We start from the raw sequence: 25,747 nt of genomic DNA, 5'->3' as shown, positions 1-25,747 counted from the left end.
ACCCCTTATAGCTCTTACACTGGTACTCTGATTGGATAAGATGATCTCTGAACTCTTGTTTCCTTGGGTTTCTGCTGTCCTGCTATTGATCTCCTAATAGCTAATCTTGGGTTCTCTTATTTCTCAGAAGTTAAAAGGAGAAAAATCAGGCAGGGGAAGTAAAACAAAGGTTGCTGCTCATACCTCCTGATATCACCTTTTGGAGAAAAGATAAGAGAGGAAGATGTTCATTGTAGGTTTCCAGAACAGTGAGAATCAACCCCCTTCATGCATCACTGAACAAATTTTTTTCTCTCAAATGTTTGGTGCCCATGTAGCCTGGCTATCTCCAAACCATTCTATTTGCCCTCTAGTCATTATTCCTCTGATTTTCCATTGCAAATGAACTCTGCTCCTGGAACCATTCTAAATTTTGAAAGGTGAAATTTGGCAAAATCTTGTTAGGAACCAGACCTCCATCTTTCTCTTTGACCATCTTCAAACTACAGTCCTCACCCTGCTCTTTTTTACAATTTCTTTCTATATGTTGTTTTCCTCATTTGGAATGTAAGCTCCCTGAGGTCAGGCATTATCTTGTTTGAGTTTGTCTCTGTAATTCTTAGTACTGTGCCTAATAGTAAGCCTAATAGTAAGGAACTTAATTTCTCATCTCTCTATCTAGCAATTTATAGCTATATTTTTCTATTCATCTATTTCTATCCATCCATCCATCCATCTCTAGTAATAATCCCCATAAAGAGTGCTTATATAGTGCTTCTAAGGTTTACAAAAACACTTTAAATATTATCTCATTTGATCCTTACAACAACTCTGAAAAGTAGATGCTATTATTTTTCTTATTCTTTATTTTCTTATTTCTTATAGGAAACTGAGGCCAAAAGAGGTTAAGTGAAGCAAATTCAAGGCTTCCTGACTCCAAGTCTAACACTCTATCAAGTATGTTACTTAGCTTCCTGCTTATATAATCTCTCTCTCTCTCTCTCTCTCTCTCTCTCTCAGCTCTTTCTCTTTCTTATTTCTTCCTTCCTTATCCATCTATCCATCATCTATCTATCTATCTATCTATCTATCTATCTATCTATCTATCATCTATCTATCACTCACCTCTATATTGCTAGTCCATACAAACCATGGTTTTTGACTGGAATTTCTCCCCTTCTTTCTAAGGTGTTCAGCCTTATAGTCAATTTCTGTCAAGTTGTTCTGGTCCCCCTTCCTCACACCTCTACCTTGGGTGCTTGCCTTGTGAACTCAATTCTGGGCCAGGTTGTTCTGGGGGGGCGGGAGAGGGGTAAAAGGGTCATCTAAGAGAAGAGACTCAGACCATACTCTCAAGGAGCAGTTTGATGAAGACAAAGCAAAGGTTTGATTCCTGCCCTCAGGGATAGTCCAGAGGAGTCATAAGGAGAACAGAACCAGGCCTTGCTCTCAAGGAACTCACTGTCCGAGAAAGAGAGTGGAAGAGCAGACCTAGGCCTTGAGTCCAGGAAGCTCACTTTGGAGAAGGGAGAGACTGGAGAAAAGGAGACTATGTGAGGATATATCTTTATAAGCAAAATGCTCATGGAGAATAATACAATGTTTGTCCTTCATCTTTGAAGAAGACCATGACTTCAGGGAGGTGATGCCATGACAAGCACATAATTGGTTTTGAGTGAGGGAAATGCTATGCTAAGTCACCAGCCTCACTTTCTCCTCCAGAACCATCTGGGTCCAGTGGCCAGATATGTATCAGGATGACTGGAGATGGCCCTGGAAACAGTTATGGAGAAGCTGCTAGTATGAAAGACATCATAGAATTAGAATTGACAGAACATGGTGAGTAATTGGATGTGGTGGAAGAGAGATTTGCAGGATGTTTTGAGCTGGGAAAAATGGAGTTGTAGATAAGAAATGTGGAAATTGTGAAATGGGATGTGTTTGGGAGGAAGACAAAAATTTCAGTTTTGGACATGCTGGCACATTCAGGTGGAGATGCTAAGAGGACAGTTGTAAATATGGGACTATATTTTGGGAGAGAGATTAGTACTTGGGATAAAAATTGAGAAAACCTATATAGAAAACTGAGACTGAGATTGGTAAAGGAGAGAGATACCTAATCATCAGAGAGGAGGAGAAAGATGTTTTGAGCTGGAAATATTTGCTCCTGGAGGACCCAGACTTGATACAGTGCTGATAGACTCTGACCCTGTTTCCATAAATCCTGACATCTGGTCAAGGCAGCCCCAAACTGAGACAAACATCTGCATGTCTGGTATTAATAGGGCCAAACATCTGGATTAACTGTGGGCCAGACAATCACAATTCCTTCCTTCTGTAAGGTATGTTTTGCCTTTCCAGAGTTTTTTGTTTGTTTTGTTGCTGTTGTTCATTCCCTCATCTCATTACAAATTTAAATCCTATAAATTCTACTAGTCTTAATTATACTCCTACTGGGTTGTGAGACCATGGACTGGAGATATTATACTAAATAAAATAATGAGTCCCTGCCTTCATATAGATAAGCATTAATAAATTGTTTCCTATGCTTAAATGAGGATTAAAAGCAAAACAAGTCCTTGATTTCAAAGAGCCTGCATTTTGATGGGGATATGTAACACAATCATATATGCATTTTTTGTATTACTGTTCATTAGGGATATTGGTCTACAGTTTACTTTTTCTATTTTGATTTTCCCTGGTTTAGGTATCAAGTCATATTTGTATCATAAAAGGAAATTGGTAACATTCTTGGGTTGTTCTGTTTTCTTTTGGGAGTTCATTTATGATGGCTTAAATTTTTTTCTAAGATTTGGTTAAGTTCTTTACCTATTGTTCTATTAATCTGAGCATTTTATATTATTGGAAATATTCATCCATTTCACTTAGATTGGCAATTTTATTAGAGTATAACTGGAGAAAGTAGCTCCTAATAGTTTAATTTTGCTTCTTCGTAATTGGTTGGGAATTCACTATTTTCAGTTTTGATACTGATACTGGTTTTCTTTTTTAAAAATCTAGTTAGATAATAGTTCATTTATTTTTATTTGTTTTAAATAGATCTTAGTTTTATTTAGTAATTCATTTTTTCTATCAACCTTGTTCATATCTCCTTTGATTTTTTTTAGGATATTTATTTTAGTATTTGATATGAATTTTAAATATGTTGATTTTTCTAATTTGATCTTTAAATGTGTTCTCAATTCGTTTATTTGCTCTTTTATTAATGAAAATGGTTAGAGATAAATAAGTTCCCCCAGACACTGCTTAACTGTACCCCTAAAATTTTGGTATGTTGTTTCATTATTGTCATTATCTTTAACAAATTACTGATCTTTTTTTTAATCACTCTTTTTTTTTAGGTTTTTTTTTTTTGCAAGGCAAATAGGGTTAAGTGGCTTGCCCAGGGTCACACAGCTAGGTAATTATTAAGTGTCTGAGACTGGATTTGAACCCAGGTACTCCTGACTCCAGGGCCGGTGCTTTATTCACTACACCACCCAGCCACCCCCAAATTACTGATCTTTAATGTAGCTTGTTTTTTTTTATTCACATGTTTTCTAGGATTAAATTATTTGACTTCCAATTAATTTTAATAATTTCTTCAGTGGCCCTCTATTGATATTTTCTTATTGTATAATAGTTCACAAAATATGTATTGAATATTTCTGCTTTTTTGTATTTATCAGGTTTTATGCTTGAAATCAAGATCAATTTTTGTGTGTGAAGGTGCTATATATACACAACTGAGATATAACACATTCCTTTCTATTTTCATTCAGTAATTTCCCTAGGGCTACCATACCTAACTATTCTAAAATTTTATTCAGATCTTTCATCTTTTTTGTTTATTTTTGTTTAAATTTATTTAGGCTTATTCAGATCCTCCCTACTAGTATAGTTTTATTGTTGATTTTCCTTTGTATCTCATTTAAATTTTCCTTAATGTATTTTGATGATATGTTTTTAGTACATATATGTTTAGTAATGACATTAATTCATTGTTTTTTATCACTTTTGAGGAAAATGTACTTTCCCTGTTTAGTTTTTTTAGTTGTCTATATTTACTGTTGGTTCATACTAGATTTTGCTGCAGCATCTCATTTTAACTTTGTGTAAATCTTTCTGTTTCAATCCTATTGGGTTCTGCTAAGAAATTCTTCTGTCATATATTAGGGGTGAGTTCATATCATGCTTACAGCTACGAATGTTGATAATGAATTTCTCTCTCTTACTCTTATATTTTTCATTATCTTTGTTTTCCACTATCTCTTTATAAAGAAAAAAATGATAGTGAAAGAGAAGAAATAACTCAGCACCAGTGTTCTAGACTTGAAGTAATTTGCTTCTGCTCTCCAACCTTTTTTCTCTTTCCCTCACCCAGAACTCAATAACATTCTCTCATTCTATCTTTCTGATCTCTTAAGATACTATTTAAAAATCCACTTTCTTCTTTAGTTTGTTTTCTTTAAGACAAATCCCTTCTTTAATCTGCTCTCTTTATTTCCTCTTTTTTCTTCTCTTTCCCTCCTCTATTTCCCAATCAAAACAAATGTTTTTCTGTATTCGAGCAATCCTCAAAGTATGGTCCACTGGGAGTCCCTGAAGTCTTTTCATGAGTTCTGTAAGGTCAAAACAATTATAATAATATTAAAATAGTAGCTGCCTCTTAAAATACTCCTACTTTTTCTAACTACATATCTGTGTAAAGTCATATTTTCTTCATATATTTTAATCAAAAGGAATGTATTATAATATATTGAATTCAGAAACATATTTAATCATCCAGCTGTCTTCTATTTAGCCAGATAGTAATTAACAGCAACATATAATTCTATTCTTCTTGCTATTTATTATGTTAAGTCTAATTGATAAAAAAATCTAATTGATTTTCATAAAGATATGTTGTTTTGGTAACATAGAATAAGTTTATTATCATTATTTAAATGAATCAATACATATTCAAAAAATTGTCAGTTTTAATATTGATTTATGTAACTCACATAAACCAAAGCTCTTTGAGATGCTCAATAATTTTTTATGAGTGTAAAGAAGTGGGGTGGCTAGGTGACGCAGTGGATAGAGCACTGGTCCTGGAGTCAGGAATACCTGAGTTCAAATCCGGCCTCAGACACTTAATAATTGCTTAGCTGTGTGGCCTTGGGCATGTCACTTAACCCTACTGCCTTCCAACCTGCCCCCCCCCCCAAAAGAGTGTAAAGAAGTTCTTTACCAAAACATTTGGCATCTGTAACTTTATCTAACTATGTGTATGTTTGTGTCTGTATGTACATATGTATATTTGTCCTTACTTTGACCAGTTCACATGACAGTGAAGTTCAAGTGCTATGGGTTCTTTCTCATACTCATTTGTGTAGACTTCTACTTGCGAATTCTGATATTGTGAGATAATTTTCTTCTTTTTTTTAAGTTTTTTTTTTTGCAAGGCAAATGGGGTTAAGTGGCTTGCCCAAGGCCACACAGCTAGGTAATTATTAAGTGTCTGAAACCAAATTTGAACCCAGGTACTCCTGATTCCAAGGCCGGTGCTTTATCCACTACGACACTTAGCGGCCCCAATTGTGAGATAATTTTCATTACCCTTTTCACTTACCACTTCCCTCCCCAGTGATTTCCTCTTCTCCCTTTCCTTTTTCTAAGACCATTCCTAATCATTCTTAGATCTTCTTTCTAATTAAGACTCCCTCTTATGACCCCTGAATGATGAAAGAATTCTGGGGATACAAATATTATCTCACCATATTAGAATGTCAACAGTTTTTTAATTCTTTAATCTATTATGATTGCACTTTCATGTTTATCCTTTTAATCTTTTTTTTTTTTTGACTCCTGTCTTTGCATTTAAAAGTTTTTTGATAGCCTTGAACTTTTTATCAGGAATGCTTGGAAGTTCTGTATTCTATTAAGGTCTGTTTGTCCCCCTGGAGAATGATGTTCATTTTTGTTGGCTACATTATTCTTAGTTCCTAGCCTAAATCTTTTACTTTCTGGAAGTTCTCCACTCCTTAAGTAAGCTGGTAAATCTGTATAAACTGATTGTGATTCCTCAGTACTTGAATTCCTTTTGGGTACTTGAACTTTGATTTGGAAGCTCTGAGTTTTGACTATAATATTTCTTGGAGTTTAATTTGGGAAATTTTTTTCAGGAAGTGGTAAGTGAATTCTTTCAGTTTCCACTTTGCCCTCTGGTTCAATCAGTTCTTAAAATTATGGATTCTAGGTTCTTTGAAGGCATTCTATGAAGCCATGACTTGAGTCATTGTTTTCAGGTACTCCAATGATTTTTTTTCAATTTAAAAAATTTTTTTATTTAAAGTTTTGAGTTCCAAAATCTGTCTCTCCCATCCTTCTTTGTCTCCCTTCCCCATACTGAGATAAGTTATACATGTGTAATTATGTAAGACATTTCCATAACCCCCCTAAAAAAGAAGAAGCCTCACCAAAAATGCAGTCTTAAAAAGTATGCTTCAATCTGTATTCAGATACCATCATTTCTGTCTTTGGGATGGATAATATTCCTTATCATAAGTCCTTCAGAGTTCTCTTGGGTCACAGTACTGCTGAGAAAAGGTAGGTCATTCATAATTGATTATCCTGTAATACTGTCATTACTTATATAAGGTACCTTTCTCTTTGCATATGCTCGTGTAAGATCTTTTGCTGAGAGCATCCTATTCATTTCCCACAACAGAACAGCATTTCATCTCAATCATATACCACAATTTGTTCAGCCGTTCCCCAACTGATGAGCATCCCCTAAATTTTCAGCTCCCTGAAGCCAGAAAAAAGACTGCTATGAATATCCTTATACACAGAGGTCCTTTTTCCTTCCTGTTTTTCATCTCTTCTGAGGTAAAGACCTGGTATATTACTAGGTCAAATGATAGGCTTGATTTTATAGCCTGTTGGGCATAGTTCCAAATTGCTCTTCAGAATTGTTGAATCCTTCAGCATCTTCTCCAACAGTTCATTAATGTCTCATTTTTTCCCTATGTGCTCTCTAACATTTGTCATTTTCCCTTTCTTTCCTATTAGCCAATCCAATAGGTATGAGGTAACACCTCAGAATTGTTCCAACCCCATTTCTCCTATCAACAGTGAGTTAGGACATGTTTTGAATAGATAGTATTGATAACTTCATCTGAAAACTTCATCCATCAATTGGAGAATAGCTCACCTTTCACAAATTTGACTCAGTTCTCTATGTTTCTTTATCAAAGAAACTTGTTTCAATATTTTTTCCCACAGTTACTATTGCTAACTGTATTTTCCTCCATCCCATTCCCTCCACTTCCAATTATTCTATTGTCTCTTCTTTCATCCTGTACCTCCTCAAAAGTGTTCTTCTGACTACCTCCCCCCCACAATCTTTCTTCCCTTCTTTCATTTACTCCCCACCCCCCACAACTCTCTTTCTCCCATTCCTTTCCTCTCCTACTTTTCTCCATGGTAAGATAGATTTCTATATCCAATCAAGTGTGTATGTTATTCCCTGTCTGAGTCAATTCCAATGAGAGTAAGGTTTACCCCTCCCCCTTACCTCCCTCTTCTACTGCAAAAAACTTTTTCTTGCCTCTTTTATGTGAAATAATTTACTCCATTCAACCTCTCCCTTTCCCCTTCTCCCATTACATTCTTCTATCGTCCATCAACTCCAACTTTTGAATATATTATCCCTTCAAATTCAATTCCCTCCTGTGTCTTGTCTATATATACTCTTTTTCAGTGCCCTAATAAATGAGAAAGTTCATATCAATATCATCTTCGCATGCAGGAATATAAGTGGTTCAACATCATTAAGTCCCTTATGATTTTCCTTTCCTGTTTACCTTTTTTGTGCTTCACTTGAGTCTTGTATTTGAAGATATTTTTTCTGTTCAGTTCTGATTATTTCATAAGGAAAATTGAAAGTCCCTCATTTCATTGAATGTCCATCTTTTCCCCTGAAAGAGTATGTTCATTTTAACTGGTAGTTGATTTTTGGTTGTGATCCAAACTCTTTTGTCTTCTAGAATTTCATATTACAATGCCTACTGTCCCTTAATCTTGTGAAATCTTGTATTATCCTGACTATGGCTCCATGATATTTGAATTGTTTTTTTCTGACTGTCAGCAATATTTTCTCCTTGAAACTCTGAAATTTAACTATAATATTCCTGGCAGTTTTTATTTGGGGATCTCTTTCAGGAGGTGAATGATGCATTCTTTTAAATTCTATTTTATCTTCTGTTTCTAGAATACCAGGGCAGTTTCCCTTGATACTTTCTTGAAAAACCATGTCTAGGCTCTTTTTTTGGTCATATCTTCCAAGTAGTCTAATAATTTTGAAATTATCTATCCCAGATCTGATTTCCAATAAGTTATTTCACATTTTCTTCTGGTTTTTCATTCTTTTGACTTAGTTTTATTGTTTCTTTCTCACAAAATTATCGACTTCCCTTTGCTCCCTTCTATATTTTAAGGAATTAATTTCTTCAGTGAGCATTTGGTCAATTCTGCTTTTTTAAGGTAACCTTTTCCTCAATGGTTTTTTTGGACCTCTTTTTCCATTAGTCTAGTCTGGGTTTTTTAAGATGTTATTTTCTTCAATATTTTTTTTCTCTCTTTTACCAAGCTACTGATTTAGTTTTCATGATTCTCCTGAATCACTCTCATTTCTCTTCCCAATTTTTCCTCAATCTCCTTTACTTGATTTTCAAAATCCTTTTTGAGCTCTTCCCTGACTTGAGACTAATTTTGGGAGGCTTTAGATGTAGAAGCTTTGCCTTTGTTATCTTCTTCTCGGTGTGTATTTTGATCTTCCATATGACCACAGTAACTGTTTATGGTCAGATTTTTTCTTCTTCTGTTGTTTGCTCATTTTCTCAGCATGACTTGATATTAACTCTTTTTTTAGGTTTTTGCAAGGCAAATGGGGTTAAGTGGCTTGCCCAAGGCCACACAGCTAGGTAATTATTAAGTGTCTGAGACCGGATTTGAACCCAGATACTCCTGACTCCAGGGCCGGTGCTTTATCTACTACGCCACCTAGCTGCCCCTGATATTAACTCTTTAAGGTGGAGCTTTGCTTCCAGGGTGGAGGACCCACTGTCACAAACTTTTGAGGGTTTTTGCAGCTGTTTTCAGAGATACTTCTAGGGACCTGCAAGTTTTCAATTATGACTCCTCTCCTGGTCAGTGCTCTGGTCTGTGGGTGACCACAAGCACGCCTTTCTGCCTTGGAACTGTAGTAAGTTCTGTGGAACTTCTACTCATCTTCCTGAGACTGGGGACCCAGACAGTGACTCAGATCTGAGTATGAAGAAAAGCAAGAGTCCTGCCTCAGTGATAGCAAAGAGACCCCTGTGATCGCCTTTCAACTCCCTTACCCTCTGTGGGTAAAGAGCAATAGAAGTAGTTGTGGCTGCAAAGGATGCAGTGTGGAAGACTTTTCTAGCTAAACTTCCAAATTGTCCTTAGCAATCCCTAGTCTGAACATTCTGGAAACCGCCACCACTGACACTGATTCAGTCACCCCAGAGTCTGTTCCTGCTCTGTGTTCCTCTCTTACCCGGGTGAAGCAGACCCTTCCCCTGAATCTTCCAAGATGTCTTGGGTTGGAAAATTGTTTCACTCAGTTTTTTTGTGGGTTCTGTCACTCTAGAATCTGTTCAGAGTCCTTACTTAAGGTATTTGGAGTGGTTTGGGGGGGAGGTTGGTTGAGTCCCTCTTTTTACTATGCCATCTTAGTTTTACCAACTGATTGCTGACTTCTTGATATGATTCTGGCTATCAGCACTGTATTGAGTTCTGCATGTTTCCAACTTGGGTTTGGGTCTGCACAACCATCTTATGGGTTTGTCCCACTTGGAAGTTCCAGGAGACTGCTGTTGGGCTCAAACATTGCTAATCATTTGGAAAGCTCTGGATATTTAGGGTAACATAACTGAAGTCTCCCCTTTGGTCTGAGATTTCTGTTTTAGTTATTTTACTATAAACTAGACAAGGCTAGAGGCTAGAACTGAGACCCTGCTTAGCTTTTGGGATCAGACCCATATAGCTACTGTTGTCTTCTGAAATTATCCCTCCTTACCCTGAAACAACACCTCATCTCCTCTTCAGTTCACCCAAGATCAATGACCTAAAATTGTGTTACTGAACTAGTATGTAACCTGTTCCTGAATCCTGTTAAAGGTCAGGCTCCCACTGTTTGGATCTAGAACCACTTCTTGCTTTTTAGCTTTTTAATTCACAGTCTAAGTTCCATTTATAGCATTCTACATGCAGAGCATCTTTGGCTAGACTTGGTTGACAGTGTCCACAGATTTCACTGAATGTCTTCCTAAGTTTACCTAGGTGCGAAATATGATTCATTGTTTTTTACCTTGGATTTTCTGGTCAAAGCATGATCTGGTATATTTTCTAGATTTTTGTGGAGGACTTGTAGTGAGGAATTCAGTTGCATTTCCTGCTTCAGTATTCAGCCCTGTGACTTACACATAGTAGGTACATTAATAATTGCTAGCTGACCATCTGACAGCTACTTATCCAACTTGACTCTATTTGTCCCATCCACTACTCCTCTATTTTTTTTTAGTTTTTTTCTTTTGCAAGGCAAATGGGGTTAAGTGACTTGCCCAAGGCCACACAGCTTAGGTAATTATTAAGTGTCTGAGACTGGATTTGAACCCAGGTACTCCTGACTCCAGGGCCGGTGCTTTATCCACTGTGCCACCTAGCCACCCCTCATCCACTTCTCTATTAAGAGAAGGTAATATATTTCATAATCAATCCTCTGGATTAGAGACTGGCTATTAATTGATCTGAACTCTGATTTCTTAAAGTGGTTTTTTTTTTTTGCTTTTGTATACAGTTTGGTTCTGATTTTTTTCTTTGCTCTGAATCATTTCATGTAAATATCTTCTAGTTTTTCTGAATTTCTCATATTTGCCTTTTCTTTTGGCACAATAATATTCCATTACATTCACATCTGACAATTTGTTCAGCCATTCCCTAATGGATGGGCATTCATGTTGTTTTCAGTCTTTTTTTTCTTCCAAAAGAAGTGCTATGATGAATATTTTGGTTTATATGAAACTTTTCTTTGTTTTTGACTTCCTTGGGCTATACTTCTGTAGGTCAAAGTATGTGAAGAATTTAGTTATTTTTCTTACATAATTCAAATTATTTCATGAGAAAAAATTGTTAAACACTTTGCCAATATTTAGGAAAAGGGAGGCATTCTTCTGATCTGTCAACCTGTTACCCTGTCAAAAAGAGGAAATAAGGTTAGGCTGACATGATTTGTTTTTGATAAACCCTGCTGACTAGTAATTTCTTCACTTTCCTGAATAATAATTTCCATCTCCAAAAGAAAAAGGAAGCAATGAGAGGAACTTTGTACTAACAAGAAATGGACATCATGGCAACCTCGGGGGGAAAGCTGTTGTACTTTGGTCTGAGGGATGTAAGAGATGTAAGGTGCCCATCTCTACTCATGCCTGTATTCCAGCCTTGCAAGCTGTTTCCCAAACTCATCTATTTCTTCTTTCTGTCTGGGTGGTCTACGAAGGAGAGAGTGAGGCTGAGGACTTAACAACAACTCTATCTCACTTAAATCCAATTCACCCAAGATGTCATTTGTTTTCTTTGAGAACAAAGGACAAACAATAGATGACAGTATCACTTCTGTTTATTCTTTTGTTAATCTTCACCCAAATGCCACCTAATCATGCTTTTTCTGACTCTAATTTCTGGACTTGCTCATGACCACATCTTCTTAATATATAGCATTACTCAAAGTTCAAACTTTCTGCATTTTACCCATCTCAGACAATAGCCTGACACTTGAAGACACAGAACTGGATAGTCATAACCACCCAAAGTTAAGTACAGGAGGAATATCTATATTATATTTCAGTAACCTGTGAAATTGTTGCCCTTTTAAATCCCAGCACAGTGATCATTTCCAGTTCATCATGATGACTTTTGATTTATCAATAGACCTAACTTTTAGAGCTTGATTTTGGAAGCCTTTTAGTTTCTCTAGAAATAGTAGGAAATTATATTCCTCAGTCCTAAAAATTTCAAACCCCCAAATCCTTGGGAAATCCCTTTGGAAAGGTCTAATTACAGTAGCAACAAAGCATGGGTGCACTGTCCCTCGGACATCAGTGAGAAGAGTGAATGAACAACAGCATGTATTCTGGGGGAATTTAAGTAGGTTTTCCCGCATCATACTGCTCTCCTGATAGAGAACCTTATACATAAGTAACACATGTGGACCCAGACAACTTACCCTCCTGGCAAATCAAGGCCTGGGGATCCTTCTCCTGATCTTTGAGTACAACATCTCTGGTGGACAGATTGCTTATCTGGGCTGCCTAGGCCTGTTCACCTCTGGGAGCTCAATATCCCAACACAATTCATATACTGCAGATGCCTCAAAACTGTCTTATTTCACTATTCCTGGAAGGTGTGTCTTTCTTTTTAAAGGGCACCCAGGGATATGATCAATTCTTCAGGAAATCAGTCTCTAATCATCCTATAATTTCAGTTTAACTGAAGAACTTTTTCATACCCCATAAAGGAGAAACGGAGATTGGATATTCATTTGCATTTCACTTAATGTCTTTGTCTCTGCTTCCTACTCACAGTAAAACTGAGTTGTGGAAAATCACTTGATCAGGGGTATTCTTATCCCTACTCTCTGAAGCTATGATCTGATGGTAATGAGTTTCCCTTTCTCCCTCCTGAGTGTTTCCCCATGGAGCTGGGACCAAATAAGACTCTTTCCCCTTTGGAGAAAAATGTTGCAGAGCCAATGGTATCACCCCCTAATGTGTCACCTTCTGACTCTGCTTCTTTGAAAGGCTCCGGGGAATGGGAGCAGCTGGGGACATTGGAAGAGGCCTCTGTCCAGCCCAGACCACAAGCCCATCCATCAGTCAGGGGTCATAGGGAGAAAAGAGGAGCTAAGAAGCTTAAGACACACTTGAAGCTGAGCGGGCTGACTTGGAGTGAAGGCTGAGGAATTCCTGGCTAACTCATTTTCCCCCCATAGACAATGAGTCTTCAGATCCACTGCCCGGGAGAAGGCCTTTGGGCCTTTGTCCAGGGGAGAAAGCTAATGGGCTGCTGTAATTGCTTTCTCTCAGCGCCTACTTCAAGGCAACCCAACAATAGTCCTTGGGGGTGGGGATTGGGGCTCAGCAGGTCGAGGGCCAAGACCTGGCCCCCCTGCCCCCATTATCCTAGCATTCCAGGAAACATTACAGATACTCCATTTTCTCACCAGGGACTGGTGCATCCTGGGGAGTTGGGAGTAGAAGTGGGGGAAGGGGGGCAGTGAGTAGACAAAAGATGACCAGGGAGAAGACCCAGTTGGCATCAGATTTCATAGCATCTCAGTGCTGGAAGGGACCTCAGAGGGTAGAAGCCCTCTATTTCTTCTCCACAAGGTAGTGGTATCAGAAAGAGCCCTGAATTTGCAATCAGAGTTGAATCCAGGATAAATTGCTTTTCTTATCTGAGCCTTAATTTTCACCTCAGTAAAAATGAGTTTAGGAATTATAGGGATATGGTAAGCATCCAATAAAAAACACTTTATAAACTAATTCAATTATGTCAATATAAGTTCTTGTTATGCTAGCTCTCTGTCTTGGGATAATCCTGACATTGGAGACAATTTCCTTTTCAATTTTCTGGCTTAGACCAGTGGAGGCAGGGAGAGTCCTGAATAGGACCAGGGGAAGGGTCCAGGTCACTTTGGTGATGGGGTACCCATCTACCTTCAGTTCAATAACTCAATTCAATGTAACAAACATTTATTTAATCCTTTGATCAGGGATATTCTCATTCCTACATTGTGATACTTTGAACCTAGGGAAATAAGTTTCTCTTTCTCCTCAAGGGTGTTCCCTGTGACCTTGGAATGGAGCAAGACACTCTCCTCTTGGAGGCAAAAGTTCCAGGACTGTGTACAGGCCTTGTGCCTCTCACTGAGGAAAGAAAGATGAATAAACCACATTCTCTTCATTCAAAGAACTTACAATTCAGTAATAAAAGTGAAATACAAACAGAAATAACCGTTGCACAAGATGGAGTGTGACAATCCAGAGAAAGTGTGCAATGAGCATAGGACAACTATAAAGTGCTCTGGATCTGCCAAAGAGGAAGGATTCATTCTTGCTGGGGAAGGGGAGGAGGTTGGAGGCGGTTTCCTAGAGGAAGGATGGTTAGGGTTCCAGCGAGTGAAAATAAGGACAGAAGGCGCTGCAGATTGTGAATAGCATGAATATTGGTTCAGAGATATAGAGGGTACAGAGAAGTTCAGTTTAGCCAGAGCAGAAAAATGAATGGAGTATAGTAGTGGGAGATAAGGCCAGAAAGGTAGCCTCTCAGAGTGAGCAGAAATGAGGGATAATAGCTGGATGAACCTAGAGCCAGGACCCAATCTGTGTCAGGGACAGGACTGCATATGGAGGCAGGATGGGGACTCTAGATACAGGACGGATATGAAGACAGGAGGGAGACTTCAGATATGCGACTGATATGGAGTTGGGGGAGGGACCCTAGATACAGGACAAATATGAAGACAGGATTAGGACTCTAGATATGGGACTGATGTGGGGATTGGATGGGGACTTCAGATATGGGACTTCTGTGGAGACAGGATGGGGATTACAGCTTGATATGGGCTTAGTCTGAGGGCAGATGAGATCTCAGGCTATGGGTGAAATCAGAGCTCAATTCAAAGTCAGGATCATTGCTCATCCTGGAGACAAAGGTCAGTGTAAGGCTAAATCTATGATGAGGGTTGGAGCTTGGTCTGGGACCAGAGTTGGAGCTAAGCCCAGGGGTTGGGACCAGGGTTTAGTCTGGGATGACTAGCTAGACTAGAAAGGGAAGGGAGGGAGGTGAAACCAAAACCTCAGCCTCTGGTAAAGCATTTATGAAATTTGTGTCAGTCACTAAACTGACATATATAAGTTACCATGATAGCCCTTGCTCTCCAGGAGTTCCCTGCTAACATTGGAAGACAATACAAAAAAGAGAGCAACATGGGCTGTGGTCCAGCTGGAGATGATCAGGAAACTCAGACAGAGTCCAGAACCAACAAGATGAGGCCAGAACTCACCTGTTAAAGCCCAGAAGGGCTCAGAGATCACTGAGCAGGATGCCCCTGTGCTCCAGTAGCATGGGCAGAGGGTGATAAAGACAGCTCATCTTAGGCCTTTGAGTTCAGCCTCCTTGGAGCCTTCAGAGGCCTCCAGATCCTTAGGGGTTGAGACTCCCAATAATCTGGACTCAGGGAAAAATAAACCCAAGGAAACAGGGTCCCCGCCTTCCAGGGTAGGAAGGAATTATAGATGATTTATGCTTGTCTCCAGAGGGCAGAATCTGGAATAATGGGCAATTGGCAAAGAGGTAGATTTAGATTTGATTCATGTCAACACTTCTTAACAATTAAAGCTGTCCCAGAGAACAATGGCCTGTGTTATATATGGACAAAGGATTGTAGGATCATAGACCCAGAGTTAGAAGGGACCTCAGTCATCTAGCCCAACTTCCTTGTTTTATTATATGTTTAATTATATATACTATATATACTTATATAGATGCAATATAAATTATACATATTTTATATATACATATACAAATAATATATATTATACATATGTAATATATAAATTATGTACATATATAAATTTATATGTATTATATAAAATATATAAATTATAAACTTATTGCATATATATTCATATATACTACATATAAAAATTAGTCATATTGTATATATAAATAAATTATATAATAAATGTTATATAAATATTGTGTATATAATATATAAACTACATACACCTTGAATATATATATTATATGAATTATATACATATGTAAATTATATATATGTAGATACAAATTATATACATATTTTTAAAATAAAAAAAATTAAGAAGTATTTATTTTCTTTCACATTTTTCCCCTCACTCACCTCCCACTGGGAAAAAACCCCACAAAAATAAACCAAAAAGCCCAAACCCTTGTAACAAATAGACACACACATACACACAGTCAAGCAGAGTAAAATCACATCTTAGCCATGTTCAAAAAACTATGTATCATTATCCCTCCCACCCCTATCATTTCTCTGTCAAGAAGGGGTGATATGTTCCCAGAAATCATGTTTATCAGAGTTCATCTGAGTTCAGATCCTACTTTGAACACTCCTTAGCTGTGGGATCCCAAGCAACTCAATGACCCTCTCTCAGCCTCAGTTTCCTCAGTTGTAAAATAAGGAGAAAACATAGCACCTAGATCCCAAGGTGGGTATGAGAATCCAATGAGAGACCCTATGTGTAAATACTAGCTATTTTATTATTGGTGTCAATGCTGCTATTAAAGTCTTTCAAAGTCCTTGCAATATTGTTATTGGATAAATGATTCTCCTGGGTTTTGCCCCTGTATCTCTCCATGCAAGTCTTTCGCTGAAAGACTTTCTTCGTTTCTTACAGCACAATAGTATTCCATCCTCCACTGAATGGGCACCTCCTTTGTTTCCCAGGTCTTTGACACTACAAACAGAGCTGTTATAAATATTTTTGTACACATTGGCCCTTTTCCCCTTTCTTTGATCTCTTTGGGGTATAGACCTAGTGGAGATATCACTGGGTTAAAGAGTAAGCACAGTTTAGTAACTTTTGGAACATAGTTCAAAATTGCTTCACAGCTCCTTTTAAAAGTTCATTCATGTGCTTCTTTTCTGTGGTTTCTCCAACATTTATCATTTTCTGTTTTTGTCAACTTTTCAGCTCCCTTATTTCACAGAGGAAGAAACTGAGACCTATAGATGCTAAGAGACTGACTGGAGGTCTTCAAGCAGAAACAGAATGATCACTTGTCAGGGATGGTGTAGAAGGAGCTCCCTGTTCAGGTAGGGGTCCCTTTTAGCTATGAGATTCTAATCCCCCAGGAGAAATGGAGTATAATCTGACTTGTGACTTGACACTAAAACAGTTACTTGAAGACATGAAGGAAAGAATTGAGTAGTGATAGTTTTGGGTGGTATTCCTATTCAGTACTTCCTTCATTAACCCATTTTAGCCTTTTGAAGGTCCATCATTAAAGGTTTCTATTTTTGATGAATGAAAGTTGGTAAATGTACAATGTTACCTTTTAAGATCTCCAAGCCTGCTGGGAAGATGAACCACTCAGTCCTTAGCAGCCATTCCTTAAAGGAAATTAGTTGGCAGCCAGCTGACAGCAGGGTTCTGGGAACTGGAACTGGAACATAACATTAAGCTTGGGAGGACATTCTTGGGAAAGATAAGGGCACCAGGAAGAGGAAAGGACTGAAAATAACCTCTTGCTTGACTTTTTGCTTTGGAGAGTACCATTTGAAAGGTGCTGACCCTAAAGGGGCAGAGCCAAACAGATCTTCTGGCAAATTCAGATTTAACCATCATCACTTCTGAGGTTTAGTCCAGAGATGGTGATCAGAGCAGATAATCTGGGAGAACATTTTTTTTGCAAGGCAATGGTATTAAGTGACTTGTCCAAGGTCACACAGCTAAGTAAGTATTAAGTGTCTGAGGTCGGATTTGAACTCAGATTCTCTTGACTCCAGGATGGTACTCTATCCTCTGCACCACCTAACTAACCCTGTGGGAGAACTTCTTGAAGGAAGTGAGGATCAGAGTTATTTTGTCTCTGTTTTGAGAGACAGCATGAAGTAGTAGAAAGGGTACAGGACACAAGGGCAGGAAGACCTGGGTTCTAAGAGCACCTTTGATGCTTGCTAGCTATGTGACTCAGTTTCTTTGCTCCAGTTTCATCATTTGTAAAATGGAGGAGTGGGACTCAATAGCTATGTGACTCAGTTTCTTTGCTCCAGTTTCATCATTTGTAAAATGAAGGAGTGGGACTCAATAGCTCCTAAGTTCTTCAATGTCTAAATTGATGGTTTGATGGTAGGACCAGAAGGTAGGGATGAGATTCTTTGGCCAGATGAGGGAAGTCTAAGTTGGGAGCAGGGATCCAGATAAAGCAACATCCCTTTCTTTCTACTAGGCTTTGGCCTATATGATTTACATCTAATATGATAAGCATGTAAGAAAAGGAGCTAGGCTTATGGGAAAGGATGGTACTCTTTGTATTTGGTGGGGGAAGGATGAGCATAAGGGGAAAGGAAGAGGGAGAAGGAGAAAGAGGAGGAGGAGGAGTGGGCAGAGTTGCACAAAATCATCAACTTCACTCTCTTCCAGAGTCATGGAAGTCCTATGGCAGAACAAAGGTCAAGAGGACTGGAGAGAATACAGAATACTTGAAATTTCTTTATAAACATTGATCTCCATCTTAAACATAATCTTTCATCATATTTGTCTAGTATGAGAATCCTCAAAGATGACTGGGACTATCTGGGATTTCACCATCTCTGCCATAGAAGATTCTTCTTCTGTGATTGACAGTGGTATGCACAAGTATTCTGGAAGCTAAGCCCACCCTGATCTGGGAGGCCTGTACTCTTTGGAGGTCATGAGGTTCAGAGGCAACAGAGTCTTGGTCTAGGTCACGCTAGAAAGTGACCAGTTTGGGTTGAAACTTGACTCTGAACTCCTAACTCCAGGTGCTACTCCTTCCTTTGTCAGCCTGAGAAGTTAATTTATCTTCTTAATTTGATTTCTTAGGTTGAGATCCCTGCGTCTAAGCTACAGAATCTTAAGAACTAGATGGGACTGGCTTCTGGGAAGAATCCTCTAAAACATTCCTGCCAAGTGTCCATCTAGTGTTCATCTGAAGACCTCCAAATGATGGAGAGTTCATTATTTCTGAGGTAATTCCTTCCTTCAAAATCATCCTTAAAGATGGTCTTTTTATATTAAAAATATGCTTCAATCTGTATTCAGACACTATCAGCTCTTTTTCTGGGGATGGATAGCATTCTTCATAAGTCCTTCAGAGTAGTCTTGGATGACAGTATTGCTGAGAAAAGTAAATCACACAGCCCATCATTCTACAATATTGCTGCTACTTTGGACACAATATATTTCACTTTGAATCAAATCATGGAAGTCTTTCCAGATTTTTCTCAGAGCATCCCACTCTTCTTTTCTTAGAGCAGAATAGCATTCCATCATAATCACATGCTACAGTTTATTCAACTTTCCCAACTGATGGGCATCCCCTCAATTTCCAATTCCTTGCCACCAGAAAAGAGCTGTTATAAATATCCCTGTACCTATAAGTCATTTTTCTTTTTCTTTTTCATCTCCTTGTGACATTACTAAGTCAAAGGTTGGATATATATTGCCCTTTGGGCATAGTAAAGATGGTCTTTAAGCTTCCTTCTCTCTCCCTGGCTTTACTATAATATTATTGATTAATAAGCAATAGACTTTATAGAGAAAGAAATGTTCAGAAGGACCAAGATGGTCTTGTCTGGAATTAACTTCCTTACTAGGATGTGAAGAACATCCAGAGAGTGATATGTGTATGTGTAAGTGGTGCACCCTCTGGTGCAGATTACAGAGCTGAACTCTGTCATCAGGTGGGAGGCTGGATATCTAGCTGGTTAGATCTGGGTTAGGGGAGTAGAGGCAGGGGCAGGGGCAGGAGCTTACCCTGTGGCTAGAGCCAGGGATAGCTTTTCTGATATTTTTGGATCAGCTTTGACCCTCCCCAGGGCTGAATCACTGAGCCTGGTGGCCTCAGAAATATGAAAAGACCACAGACCCATGATGCTGTGGGAGGTCTTGGCACAAGAAAGGCTCTGACCCTTCTGGACAGGGTTTCAAAGCACCGTACCTCCCCATGACACCCCCCCCCCAAGTTATAGGCTACTTTGGGCACCTGCAGCTGTCCCTGGTGGTCTGTTTGGTGGTGACACTAGGAGTTTGTCCTGGCACAGGCTCTGTGAGTGTTAATGGGGAGGGAGATGGCATATATGAAGAGACTTTGAATAGGAATGATATTCTTCAGTATGTACTACCTCCCTCCTGCCCCTCCTCACTCTGATCTTTCTGCCAAAAGGGGACTGCATAGAGATCAAGGCATTCATATGACCTGGTGGCGGATGGAGCAAAGATGGCATTATACAATTAAGCCTACAGTGTTAGAGTTGACAGAGACCTTAGAGGACAGTGGGTCCCTCCTCAAAGAATCTAAAACAGCTCCATTTAACATGTGATCACTCACCACCCTTCTGGTTTCTGAAATTCATCTTGTGACTCCAAGCCAGATTGTGAGCCCTGAGGACAGGGTGGATCTGTTCTTCTCTGTCTCCTTCAGAATTGAAACTCCTTGAGGGCAGTACCTGGGGCTTTTCTTTTTGCCTTCTCAAGACTCTGAATTACTAAGGAAGGACCCAGCTCTTCTCTTTCTCTTCCTCTCTCAGCTTCCTGAAGGGCAGGGTCCAGCTGTACTCCTCTCCCTGCCTCCCAAGAGCATTGTTTGGGCACCCAATGACTTTCACTGGACACAATTGCTGTTCAGTTGTTTTAGTTATGTCTGACTCCTAATGATCCAGGTTGGATTTTTTTTTTACAAAGATACTGGAGCAGTTTTCTATTTCCTCCTCCAGTTCATTCAACAGATGAGGAAACTGAGGCAAAGAGACTTGCCCAGGGTCACACAATTAGTATGCATCTGAGGCTAGATTTGAACTCAGTGAGATGAATCTTCCTGACTCCATCCACTGCACCACCCAGCTCCCCATGCTAGACACTGACCTACATAGTCTACTTAGCAATGAGAGGAAATGACTTGCCCAGGGTCCACACTAAGTTAGAGAAAAAACTGAGACCAGTACTCAAAGTTCCTGTCTTTAGGGCCAGGGTTCTCTTTGGGATCCTAAAAGACAGGATTTATTCAATCTATTCATCTATTCAATGTCCTCAAAGAGGATATTTTTTTAATATAAAAATGTCTCTCTTCTTCTGATCTTCTCAGCACTGGGTATTGCCTCAGTCCCATCTGGGGAATTGTTCTAGTTTCTTTGAAATAAGGGTTCTTAATATTTTGTGTGTCATTGACAGACCCTTTTGGCAACCTAGTCTACGAACCATTTCTCAGAATAAAACTTTTAAAGGCATGAAATAAATAGGATTATAGAAAAACAAGTTCTATTGGAATGCAGTTTTCGAAATGTTTTTTAGCTATAGCAAATTTAGAGATCCAGTTGCCAGCTCCTCTTTAGGGAGTCTTTCAGTGATACATTTCTACCCATTTCACAGATGGGAAGAATGAGACTTCAGATCACTCTGTGAGTCAGAGAGAGGAAACACCTGGAAATGTTTACAGCCTTCCAAAAGGAACATATGTTTTTCATCCCCTGGAGTCTGGAACACTCATCAACCCTTCCAGCAAGAGAAGGGGCCAGAGGCCGGAAGTGGTTGGCTACTGTATGTGGCATTCCACAGAGCCCAGAAGGGCTGTAGGAGCTGACTCAGCAGCCCCAGCCCCCAACCCCTGATCCTGATGTCCAGGCCAGTGGCAAACAGAGGCTCCTCAAGGGACTATATCTGAGAGCCAGGTCTTTATGGAAATAAGTAAAAATCTCCTAATATTTTTTCCCCACAAATGAGACAGGATGCTTCCTGAGGTAGTGAGCTGCTCATCACTTGAGGTCTTCAAGTAGAAGGGGAATGATTATTATGGTGATCTGAAAACATGACATATGAGGATCATTGGAAGAAACTGGGGACATTCAGTAAAATGAAAGGAATAATCAGCAGGATCATAATCCTAGCAAATTGAAATATTTGAAAGGCTGATTTAGGGCGGAGGGCTTAGGCTTGTTCTACTAGGCAGAACCAAGAGCATTTGGAAATGTGTGTGTGTGTGTGGGGGGGTGTTTGTGTATGCACGTGTGCAGTGCAATTACAAGAGTGAGATGGCTCAGAATAAGAGGTTCCTAATAGACAGGTACAAAAAACCTTCTCCACTAGCTATCTATCCACTAAGGAATCGCCACTGAAGTCATTGGAAGGCAGCCAGTTGGGTGGAGTTTAGAAAAGATTCCTACCCTGAGAAGAGGCTGGGCTAGTTCTTTTCAAGCTTCCTTCTAGTTCCAAGAATATGCAGATCTATTTATTTTTTATGTCTCTACAGGGGCTAATGTAAAACTTTGTATTAGGGGAAAGGCAATAGAGAAAAGAGAAGAGAAGAAGAGAGGAGGGGAGAGGAAAGAGGAAAGAAGGGAAGGGGGAGAAAGGTTTGGAAAATGGATGGGAAAGGGAAAAGGAAAAGGGAAAAGGAAAGGGGAAAAGGAAAGACAGAGGGAAAGGTAAAAGTCAGGGGGGGAGGAAAAGGAAGGGGAAGGGAATAAAGGGAAAGGAAAAAAGGGAAAGAAGAATTTCTTTTCTCTGTGCCTTGATCTCTCCTAATTCCACCTGTCTGACCCATGCCAAACACAATCTCTGTATCTCTGTGAAATAATAAGAATCAGGAAACTCATTTGGCTGGGCACAGAAAGAATTGGCAGATTGATAACTCTTCCTCAATTTTTTGGGTGGTGGTATAGGCCTGTTCCATGGAATTACTCTTATTCAGGTTAAAAAGGTAGGTAACATTTTGGATATTTTGTCTGACCATACAGGAAGAAACTGAGGCCCAGAAGGGGGAAGTGATCTACCTAAGAGACCACATAGTAAGTGAGCAGCACAACTCTCCCCTCAAAGGATGTATAGATGAGTGTGTGTGTGTATCTGTGTATGTGTGAGTATGTGTGTTTGCACATAAGTGAGTGTGTCTGGGTATGTGTGTATGCATGTGTGTGCATTCACAGAAAATTCTTGTACAAAGATTGAATTTCCCTCCACTTTGTTAATGTTTCCCTCTCACCCTTGTCCCACTTAGCTCTTAATCCATCTTTCAGTCATGCTTCCCTGAAGGAATTTGCAAGCTTATTACATACAGTAATAATAACAACAACAATAATAATAATAATAATATACATAATTTGATTTCAAAGCCTTACAATTCAAATCAGCAAACATTTGTAAAGCATGTCCCATGTTCCAGGCCCTGTGCTAAGGCCAGGGATACAAAAGGCAAAAAAATCAGTCTATCCCCCAATGACTCGTTAAGGGAGGAAGCAGGAAACAGGAGTATGATTACTCTATTTTATACCTGATAGAGAAGCTGAGGCTTAGAGAGGCTAATATGATAGAGTGAGAGCAACACTGGATTTGGAATCAGATGAAATGACTTTGAACTTCAGCTCTGCTACTTCCTACCTATGTGACCTTGGGCTGGTCATTTTCCTTTTCTGGACCTCGGTTTCCTCTTTTGAAAAATGAGAGGATTGCATTAAATCATCTCTCAAGTCCTTTTCAGTTCCAAATCCCATTATCCTGCCTTAACCAGGATCTCCTGGGGAGAATGTGTCAGACCTCGGGCTAGACTCCAAGACCTCCTGACTACAAGACTAATGCCTGCTCTTTTAAAAGGAGCCCATTTAATAAAATGTTCTCATTTTACTGAGAATCAGTGGCAGAACTTGTACTGAACATTGCAGAATTGAAGAGTTTGAGAAAGCTTGGGGATTATCCTGCTCAACTTTGGCTCCCCTTTATATCTTCCCCATTGGATGGAAGTTCCTTGAGGGCAGGGCTTATTTTATTTTCTTGTATTTATATTTTCAATACTTATTTATGAAAATGATTAATAAATACTTAATCTGTAATAAATATTTTGTCTATTCATCTTTCACCTTTGTCTATTATCTCTCTCTCTATCCCCCTCTCTCTTTCTATATCTGTCTGTCTTCTATCACCCCTCTCTATCATCTCTTTTATCCCTTTCCCTCTTTTCATATCTGTGACCTATCTTCTATCTACCTATTACCTGTTTTTGTCCTCTATCACCTATTTATTTTTCTATTCTATCATCTATTCATCTATCATTGACCTATCACCTATCCATCCATCCATGCATCAATACATCCTCCTTTCTTTTTTCTCCCTCTCCTCCTTCCTTCCCTTCCTTTCTTTCCTTCCTTCTTTGCCCTTCCTTCCTTCCTTCCTTCCTTCCTTCCTTCCTTCCTTCCTTCCTTCCTTCCTTCCTTCCTTCCTTCCTGTCTTTCATCTATCTATGTCTATCTATCATCTATCTGTCTATCTGTCTATCTATCTATCTATCTATCTATCTATCTATCTATCTATCTATCATCTTAACCTACATTTCCTCCTACAAAATTCCTGGGCCATGTAGGTTTTTTGAAGACTTCTAATGTAGAGGAGACCACTACCCCCAAAGCTGCCCATTCCACTTTGGGGTAACTTTACTTTTTCCATCAAGCTGAAATCTCTCTACCCATCCATTGCTCCTCATTACCCCTCTGAGGTAAAACAGAACAAAGCTAATCTCTTTTTTACAAGACAGAACTCTAGATATATTAAACAAAGATGGTGACTGTTCCAAATGTTCTCTTCTATAGTCTAAGCATCCCTATTTGCTTTAACCTTAGAACCCAAGTCTCCTGATCACTAGAGTAAGGTTCTTTCCATTGTGTGAGATGCTGGGAAGGAAAAGTAAAGCTCCCCTTTCTTTTTGTCTGGAGACTGTGGTGGCTCCAAAGGGGCACCATCTGGGATCCTGCCCAAGGTGGGCCTGAAGACAAATTGGCATCAGATCTGTCCTTCCCCCCGCCTCTCCCCCAGCCTGCAGAGCTAAGCTATGTTCAGGGGCTGGAAAGCCAGCTGCAGCCTTTGATCCTCAGCCCTGATCCCTGCCCTAGAGTGCCTGTGAGGGCATCTCTTTGAAGTTGGGAGGTGGCATGTGCTCAGTGCTGAGCTTGAGGGCCCTGTGCCCAAGACCCACCCCTCTGAAGCTAATGACTGGGCAACTTCTGAGTCTCCAGACCTCTGACTAAATTGATCAGTCACCCATCTCTTTAGCATCCAGCACCCCCTAATGAGTGGGTGAAGTAGAGGAAGGGAAGGCTAGGCTTTGCTTTCAGGGAGCTCATTGACTTGGGCAAACAGAAGAGGCTGAAGATCCCATGGCACTGTCACACCTAGAACAGCAAGACACTTTGACCTAGTTCTCTATAAAGTGCCAATAGAGTTAGAAAGAATGGCAACAACCATGGTGGAAAAAGCACTGGTCTTATATTCATGAGGTCTGAATTCTGTTGCTCTCTCTATGACCATGGGGAGGTCTCTTCTCCTCCCTGAGCCGCAGGTTCCTAGTCTGTAAAATGGAGGAATTGAACTGGATGTTCTCTAAGGTCCCTGATGCACTAAACAGAACAGAACCTGGTACAATAGTTCAGGGATAAAAACAAATTAGAGGTCCTGAGTTCAAATCTCTGCTATTCCTCTCTGTGTGATCTTGGTCAAGTCAGTTAAGTTCTCTGTGGTCTATTTCCTTCTCTATAAAATAAAGGACCTAGTATAGAGAAGCTACTCTTAAATCAGCGGCCCAATGATTCAGAAATGTGTGGCTTATCGGGCCAATTCAGCAGAGGGAGGCAGGGAGTCTAGGAGAAGTGAAATCATAGTTAGCTTGAGGCACGAGAGAAGCAGACATTGAAGGTGGGCCTTGAAGATGAGGTCAGTTGTATTTACCTCAAAGAAGCCTCCAGGGACAGCACAGACTCTTTGTGGTTATGTAGTAAGATGGAAGCAATTTTTTAGAATCAATCATTGGCCTCTAAAAGGGAATCCTAATGTATACTCCCCTCAGACATGTTGATCTCCAGCATTCCAAAGAGGCCACCCAGAGTCTAAGCCCTGGGTCCTGGGAGGCAGTGGTCAGAATAAAA

At 39.5% G+C, this 25,747-nt stretch overlaps 1 long non-coding RNA gene across 3 annotated transcripts; it reads left to right on the top strand.

Annotated features, from left to right (window-relative positions):
- Window positions 1-1,751: 1,751 nt before the first annotated feature.
- LOC141516433 (uncharacterized) lies at window positions 1,752-23,580 on the top strand. 3 transcript variants are annotated; one of them, XR_012476705.1, is made up of 4 exons: window positions 1,752-1,818; window positions 16,794-16,915; window positions 18,669-18,814; window positions 22,577-23,580. It is a non-coding gene; the product is annotated as an uncharacterized LOC141516433 (long non-coding RNA). The 3 variants fall into 3 exon arrangements; XR_012476704.1 differs by lacking the exon at window positions 1,752-1,818 and having other exon boundaries at window positions 16,763-16,915; XR_012476706.1 differs by lacking the exons at window positions 1,752-1,818; window positions 22,577-23,580 and adding an exon at window positions 21,213-22,131 and having other exon boundaries at window positions 16,763-16,915.
- The last annotated feature ends 2,167 nt before the right edge of the window (window positions 23,581-25,747 follow it).

This window comes from Macrotis lagotis, chromosome 3, assembly GCF_037893015.1.
Source record: "Macrotis lagotis isolate mMagLag1 chromosome 3, bilby.v1.9.chrom.fasta, whole genome shotgun sequence".
Lineage (NCBI taxonomy): Eukaryota > Metazoa > Chordata > Mammalia > Peramelemorphia > Peramelidae > Macrotis > Macrotis lagotis.
This window is presented reverse-complemented; position numbering and strand designations above follow the sequence as displayed.